This window comes from Crotalus tigris, unplaced genomic scaffold (assembly GCF_016545835.1).
Source record: "Crotalus tigris isolate CLP2741 ecotype Arizona unplaced genomic scaffold, ASM1654583v1 scf7180000018784.18638703518:1950463, whole genome shotgun sequence".
NCBI classification, from domain to species: Eukaryota; Metazoa; Chordata; class Lepidosauria; order Squamata; family Viperidae; genus Crotalus; species Crotalus tigris.
In genome coordinates, this window is record NW_024097199.1 from 571,367 (window position 1) to 580,099 (window position 8,733).

The window sequence follows — 8,733 nt, forward strand, 5'->3', positions numbered from 1 at the left end:
TGTGCTCTATAGCAAGTAGTGTCCAATCTTTCCATCTCTGTGCATACAATAATCATGTTGCTGTGATTATTTATTGAAACAATATCCCAAAGCTTTTTTCTGTTTATCCATTAATTCTAATAGGAAAAGTTCTGGCTTCAGCTGAATATTGATCTTTAAAAACCTGTCTACATTTGGATCCATTTTTTTTTAAGCTTTTAAATATGGGCACAATAACTGTGGTGTATCTGATACTGGTTATTTATTTATTCATCACATTCCTATATCATCTATCTCACCTAAGAGACCTTGGTTGACTCCTGTTAAAAATACATCAAAATATAAAAAACATGAATCAGAACAAAATTAAAAACAGAATGAAAAGATGAGGTTACGTATTAAGAGTTAAAAAGCTAGAGAGAACACTGTCATGATACCAACCGTTCTCAATGCCTAACATTTTTTAACCCTCATGCCAATTGGCAGAGCCAGTCATTAAAGTCACAATATTTCTGCAGACATATAATTTTTATATTGGTCATTAAAGGGATTGGTAAAGACAAAACCAATAAAGCAGTATTCTGAAATCCCATGCTCGAGCAGGGGGCTGGACTAGAGGACCCCCAAGGTCCCTTCCAGCTCTATTCTATTCTAATAAAGGCTTCATTACCAAGTTCGAAAATGTCTTTTTCAGTATTGTGAAACTGATACAGTCCCAACTGAAATTTTCCCATATGGTTGGAAAATCTAGCAGGTTGCAATCCTCCTAATTAAGGCAAACAGGGTGTGGTGTGCCTGCATGTCTATGTGTGCATTCTATTCTTTATATTAGGGCTGTCAACCAGTGGAAAAAAATTGCACCTTGATTTATCATGTGCCCTTTAACTAACTAATCCATCAATTAATTGATTAAATGTATTGGCATATACCCAAACCTGAATAGTAGGCGCCTTTTTAACATATTGAAGTAAATGTGAGATAATTTGTATTTTAATAAAGAAAAAAAAAGCTGCTCATTAAAAAGACAGACTATCATTTGCTAGTTTCTTTTTCATTCTTGATTTGGTAACATATTGACTTTAAATTGGAAACTGGTGTGCCTTTGCTTTTCCTGATTGATGAGAATGAAGTCCTTGTTGAACAATCTACCTATTAAACAAATGAAACACGAATTGCTTGTGCCTATGTATGCAGGCCCACACATACTTCTAATAGCCCTGTATGTATTATAAAATTAAACTTTATGACTGGTAACTTATGGCTACTTACATTTTACCTCTGTTTTTACAGTGAAATGGGTGGTATATCAGACAGCTTATTAAAGAGACAAGCTTGCTGCTTTCTCAAAGTCAGATGACAGAACAAGTCAGGGTATGTATTGTAATTTCCATGCTGCAATACATCTTGAAGCTGTCTGAGGCAAAACGCTTGCTAAGCATTGCATTGGGGCTGTCAGAATGCTTCATGGGGTAGTAATTAAATTGAAGCAATTGTACTCTTCATTTTGTGGAAGCAAGCCAAAACTATATGTAGAATAGAAATGTTTTTCCATAAACCCTGCTTTTTGTAGTTGTTTTTCTTTTAAGCAAAGAAAAAAAATGTCTTTCATTGAAGCATATTTACTTCAATAGAAGAGGTTGAACTTTTCACTGTGGTCCTTGCCTCTCATTTCTTTATTTGTTAGCTATGGTTTCTTCTACTTTGTATTATCCTTGAAGGAAAGAGGACAGGAAGAACTTTAAATCTAATTGCTCTAACAGTATAGTTCAAGTCTATTAGTTCAAGGGTCTCAACTCCTGGTCGGTGGACTGGCACTGGTCCGCAGCATGCCAGCAAGCGGGCCGCACAAACAAGCAAAGCTCCATCCTCGGGATGCAAGTAGTATTCAATACCACACCCCCTCTGGTCCATGGAAAAACCTTTCTGCATGGCACCGGTCTCTGGTGCCCAAAAGGTTAGGGACCTCTGTGTTAGTGGACTAAAGACTTGAAAAAGCAGGTTGAGTCAGGATCTGTATCTGCACTGGAACTGTCTCATCCCAATTAGATCAACCTGTCCCACCAGGTGAGGCAGGGAGGGTATTTATTTATTTATTTAATTTGTGTGCTGTCCATCTCATCTAGAGGCTAGAGTATATACTGAGATCATGTTAATCAAAAAATTTCAACTGATAGGATCCGGAGGGGGGGGGGAAACTTCTCTGCTGTTGCCTCGTCCTGTGGAACATTTTACCCAAGAGGTGAGACCAATCTCAACTCTTCTGGCTTTCTGGAAGAATCTCAAGGTTGACTCTATCAATTGGCATGAAGATCTAAGAGTGACAGGCTTGAGGAGACTCCAGCTACCTCTTTTAACTTTTTTTTTTACATCTTCATTGTAACCTTGTTGTTCATTCTGTTTCATCTATGCCCACAGTATTTGCCCACAGTCACTTAGGTGAGATAAGCAGTGGAGAAATTTGATAAATAAATAAATAACATCTGAAACAATCTTTAAGATTTCTTAATTTTTATGATTACACATAAATAACACCACTGATGAAAAGTATTTGAATCTCCAGTCTGAAACCAGCCCTTTGAGTCTAGCACTATTTCGCTTGTGAAGTCTCAGGCTAATAGAGCTGTAATAGGCAATAGGAGATCTATGTAGCCTTGTTGGAAATGTAAGCAAAAACCAGGTACTTATTATCATGCCTCGTGGACATGTTCTATTGCAAAAAAATATTGGTCTAAGATTCATAGATGGTTAGAAAGATGATGAAAATCCAGATAGAATTTAAACCAGAACTGTTCCTGTTAGGTATATTACAACCTAATTATGGCAAAAAAACGATTATTTAATATTACATGTATTAACAGCTGCAAGAATAGTATTCACCCAATTTTGGAAAAATGAAAATCTACCATCAGACCAGATTATAATTTTGAAAATCCTAAATTGTGCAGAAATGGACAGATTAACGTTAGAGATGAAGGAGAAAGAAGATTCAATCTTCTATAAAACCTGGGGAAAATTTTATCAGTGGGTTGAAACACGTTAGAATAAGAAGAGATTTTAGAACTTTATTATATTAAGTATTAAGCTTGATGATTGGAAATAGTTGTTATGCTATTAATTATGTTAATTATTTAAAGGAATATTACTGTTTTACCAAATGTCAGTTGTAACTATACCGATTTATTCTTATAAATGTCTAGTATTATATAAACAATAATACTCAATATGAAGACCCAGACGACAACTTGTTCGCTGAATTACGTATTTACTGTAGTTATCCACACCCTGTCCCCTTTATCCCGATTTTCCTCTACCCTCACTGACTCCACCTTTTTCCTACCCATATAAAATCTAATAAAATATATTTTAAAAAAGGAGATCTACGTAGCCTAAAGGGACATAGGTTTTGCAAACCTGATGGTAGAACATCTTATTGCAATATGGGATCTAGACCCACTATTGGCTTTGATCTCAAAATAAGTGAAAATTAGGAAGGTTTACTGAACTTAATTCAAAATGCTTGTCAAGGGTATGGTTTGGTAGCTTTATGGCATATTCATCGAGTTCTAGTCTTGTAACTGTTTCATTTTTAAACATATCATGTAGTTACCCAAGTGAAGGTTTGCTGAACATATATATAATGCATATGTTGAATCAAATGGATCAGTTAAATCTTTATATCATTTAATACAAAATACCAAATATGAGTGGAACACTTCTCATTTAAGCCTGCCTACCATCCACTTAATAATGAAATGGATATGTGTTGCTATATATTTACTTAAAAACTGTTCTTTATATAAACTTTATTTTTACTTTTTGTAAGTACAGTTGAAGCAAAATCTGTCTTATCTACATCTTGACAAATCTTGTATTTAACCTGATTTCACATACCTAATTACACAATATTTATCACTATATGGGGACGTAAACAAAATAGTTAAGTGATGTCTTTTAGATATGTTGCTTTAAAAGATGTGAAAGATTTTTGGAGGGAACATTGAAAAAATTGTAAAACTAATAAAAGTATATATTTATGCTCTTGGCAGCCAAATGTGCCTTTTAATGGAATTTAGATAAATGTATTTGTTATGACAAAAAGCAACAGTAAAAGTCATGATTATATTTTTCATAGTTCATTTGTCTTCTTTGCCCTGCAGATCTAGTGTGGAAGGAAAATGAGATCTCTAGTGATGTCTACATTGTGATTGACTCTGAAGAGTCTAAGACCAATTGTTGCTTAATGGCCCTTATTGGCCTTTTGCAATAAAAACTGATACGATCTTAAAACAAAACAGATGGTTCTTAAAAATGGTAAGAAATGTCAATTTTGTTATACATTAATGTGACAGGCATTCTTCAATGCTGTGTTCTGATATCATCAACATTGCCTAAAAGTGCCATGGTAGACAATTAGATTGCATAAATAATATGCTTGGTCCTCATGAATGTCCAGAAGAAATAGTCATTATAGTGAAGAAAGTGAAGTTCATAATGACTTCATTATCTGAACTGGCACAGAATAATAACCTCTGTCTTATGGTTTAATACAGGACACTTCAGAATATATGAGATGGATTTCCAGACCACAATGCCTATCAATATCTACTCCACCCTAACTTACGAGCATTTAGGGTTTGTTTGCTTTTTTAAAATGACAACATATTTTAAAAGGTTCAGGCTCCTTTGCTTGAGATTAACCAAGTGCTCAATGATATGTTTCTTAGTGCTCACCAAACTTGTCTATCCCATTTAATTATATTTTGTATACTTTTAATTAAAATATTGAATGCGAAGAAAAGCATTTTCCTGCAGTATACTGTGACCTGTTTTTGGAAAATGTGACCTGTTTTTGGAAAATCATGTGTTGGGTTGCTGTTGCTCACTGCTTTTTTGAATGTATGTCTATTTACCAGTAGGGTCTTTCTTGAGGTCCCCCTTGAGACACTCTGCAGTAGTACAGGTCAATGTTACCAATGTAAATGGATATTTTTGCCACTGTGTCAGTATTGCAAGCATTTCTGAGGGTGCTGAGGATCCCTGTTTTAGAATATTTATTAGCAATTTGTCACAAAATGGTGACACATGAACTTTTGAGTTAAAGGAATGATAGTCTGCATGCATGCATGTACAGGTGGCCCTTATAGCAACAAATAGTGATAGATTTGTTGTTGTTGTTAATTGTGAAGTCGTGTCCGACCCATCGCGACCCCATGGACAACGTTCCTCCAGGTCTTCCTGTCCTCTACCATTTTCTGGAGTCCATTTAAGTTCACACCTACTGCTTCAGTGACTCCATCCAGCCATCTCATTCTCTGTCGTCCCCTTCTTCTATCGCCCTCAATCTTTCCCAGCATTAGGCCCTTCTCCAGTGAGTCCTTCCTTCTCATTAGGTGGCCAAAGTATTTGAGTTTCAACTTCAGGATCTGGCCTTCTAAAGAGCAGTCGGGGTTGATCTCTTCTAGGACTGACCGGTTTGAACGCCTTGCAGTCCAAGGGACTCGCAGGAGTCTTCTCCAGCACCATAGTTCAAAGGCCTCAATTCCTTAGCACTCAGCCTTTCTTATGGTCCAACTTTCACAGCCATACATTGCAACTGGGAAAACCATGGCCTGGACTATACGCACTTTTGCTGGCAGGGTGATGTCTCTGCTTTTTAGTATGCTGTCTAGATTTGCCATAGCTTTCCTCCCCAGGAGCAAGCGTCTTTTAATAAATTAATATCTATTAATGATAGATATTATCTATCCATTTGGGGTAAAATCCCCCAGAAGTATTGAAATGACTCAGAAGCAGCCAGGCATTATTTCTTTGGCATATTAGATTTCAGTAATATCAGTAATATATTGTGGAGCAAAAAAAAAAAAAAAAACTTTGAAAATCCAAAGCTTTGGACTCAGCACAGTCCTTTTCTAATCCACCTTTTCATGACATTGGTAAAGTTCAAATGGTGAAAAAAAGGGTGCCTGAGTCAGTGTCAGGAACTCAACAGAATCTTTAAGGCCTAACATTTGTCATAACTTGTATTATCTGTTAGATTCCTTATTTAGGCATCCATTACAAATTCGGTGAAAAGCCATGAAGAATTTTAATAGAAGCATTTTATTTCATAGATGCTATGTTGAGGAAGTGGTCAGAGAGGATAAGGCAATAATATTCCCCTATTTCATATTTTAAAGGTTTTCCGCAGTCAAAAAAACCTGTAACCTTTCTCTACCTTGTTCTTTCCTGAAGGTGTCTTTTGGACCCAAAGTATGATACTTAGTGAAATGTCACATAAAAAGGTACATGAAGATTTAATTAGAAGATATTGTTTTATGGAGGATTTGATCATTGGCCACTTAAAATTTCTCTCGCCCTTCAAGCAAGATATACATTGACATGAAATATTTTCATTTAAAGGTCTACAATAAAAGTGATGTGTTGTTCTGTCACTTCCTGTCAGCTTGTTGAGTATTTGTAAGCATCCTGTACTTTGTGTGTGGATTTTATAGCTATAGTTCTTCATATTGTCTTTTGATCCTTATTATTATGGATCATTATGTTTCTGTTATGCAACTTTTTTTTAGTCAAAGTGAAAATGTATTCATTTGATAGGGCTGGTATTTCAAATCTTTAGCTCCATGCCACTAGCTATCATGCTTTATCAGTGGAAATCCTTATTTTCAAAAGCAGATATTCACAATGGAATGAAAGCTCCACTTTGCACATCCGGTTGGTGTGTGGGTGCAGGGTAAGTGTGTTTAATTAATTAGAAAATTATATCCTTAAATAGGAAATATATCTGATAAGATTCAGTGGGATTTCCTTCTAGTGCTTGACAGATCAGCCAAAAAAGCCTTGGAGAATATATTTTAATACCATGATGCATTTATACTTGCAAAGATTAGAACTGAACAAGTCATGGTGTTCCCTATAAAAGTGAAAATTAACTTTGAAGAACCAGGATAGGAAGAATATTGATGCATCAAACTTTGCAGATTCATGAGAATATGATGGATAACCACCAACAAAAAAAGTTACAAATCAATCATCAAATAAATCAATCCGAGGTTTTCACTCAAAGCACAGATGACCAAATTCAAATTATCCCACTTTGGACACATTACACAATGTAGCTAGCTCTCTACAGAAGGCTCTGCTGCTGGGAAATTTGGAGAGAAGAGGAAAAAGAGGACAGTTGCAACAGATTGATGAGTCAGTTACATAGGCGATGGGTGTGTTGTTGGAAGTCCTGAAAGACCAGGTTAGGAACAGATACTCATGGATGAGCTATAATCTTTTTTCCTTACTTCAAACTTGTACATTTGAATAGCTGTCCCTGACAGCAAGAGGAATGTATGATTAATGCTACTAGTGTGAAGTTGACCAAAGAATAAAATGATATTTGTATCTGGGTACTTTAAAAATGTTTGCTACGTAGAACATTTTATATATTTTGAAGCCAAGTTATGCATAACTCCCTACATAAAAGTGAATGCTCAACCAAATTTATCTTGAGATTCAAAAAAAAAAAATCAAGGTTAATGTAAAAAGTTTGAAAGTCTTCTTCCCAAACTTATCTGGGGTCGCTTCAGATGTTAGTTGAATGGGTGAAGGTTTTTCAGTCTTTGAAGATAGACCTTGCATCTCTTTGACTACCAATATTCATCAACAAAGTTTAAAAATGATCTGCCTTATTAGTGAAAAGAACTGTACTCACAATGTCCATCCATTCAAGCAAATAGAAATGCAACTTTTCTTCAGACTATTAGTTCCATGCATAGATATTTGGCCAGCCTTATTCTGTTCCCATTTTCAAGCTCTCATACATTCAGATGAACACCTGATAAAGCTTGAATCTCTGATAAAACTTCAAGAGTTTAAGTGGGAAGATTGTATCACTGAAAATCTGATAGGTCTTAGTTAACTAAACTGTAATGGCTGAAGGGTCAATGTTCCATAATGTGAAATTTCCTTAAAATAAGTATACCAGCTCCAAATTGTTAATAGAGCATTTGCTGGGTTTAACATGTTGCTGGAGTCAATTCACCAACAAATATGATTACTCTTCCATTCACAGGAGTTTTAAAAGGAGAAAATATTTGGTATGCATTGATTTTATTCTCCATGAATATTTTTTTTAACTGCAGCTAAATTGTTATTTGTTAACTTTTACTGTGGCTGGACTGCAACCTGGTGCTGGGCACATTATAAATGAAATCCATCCTTCCTTCCTTCCTTCCTTCCTTCCTTCCTTCCTTCCTTCCTTCCTTCCTTCCTTCCTCCCTCCCTCCCTCCCTCCCCCTCCCTCCCCTCCCCTCCCTTTTCCCCTTCCCCTTTCCATCAGCCATTCTTAGGCCAATGAATAAAGAAAATACAGAGATGAAAGATTTAAAAAACCTCATGTAATCAAACAATAGAAATAAAGCAGGCAAACAATGTTAAAAGACTCAGCGGGTCTTTGTCTGGAGTTTGAAATGATGGGGATAGTCATCCATTGATAAGGCTGCAGAGCAAGACCTTGGAAGATGATAATAAGACTTCGATAACTATAGTCATATAGTTACTGTGTCCCACGCTGCAAATTTTTTTTACAATTTTGTCCAGAACAGAACAGGGATCCCATGCAATAACTTTTGATTAAATAAAAATAAGACTGAAAGCTAAATCAAGGTGACAATGACATCTATAGGTTAATTTTAGGGAGAACCTTACAAAATAAATGTGCAACATTTATACTGACTAGGCAGGAATTCTTTGCTTCTGATTTTTTTT

At 35.7% G+C, this 8,733-nt stretch overlaps 1 long non-coding RNA gene across 1 annotated transcript; it reads left to right on the plus strand.

Moving 5' to 3' along the window:
• Positions 1-1,275: 1,275 nt before the first annotated feature.
• Positions 1,276-6,407, plus strand: LOC120313805. Its single transcript, XR_005558258.1, has 3 exons — positions 1,276-1,350; positions 4,137-4,290; positions 6,211-6,407. It is a non-coding gene; the product is annotated as an uncharacterized LOC120313805 (long non-coding RNA).
• The last annotated feature ends 2,326 nt before the right edge of the window (positions 6,408-8,733 follow it).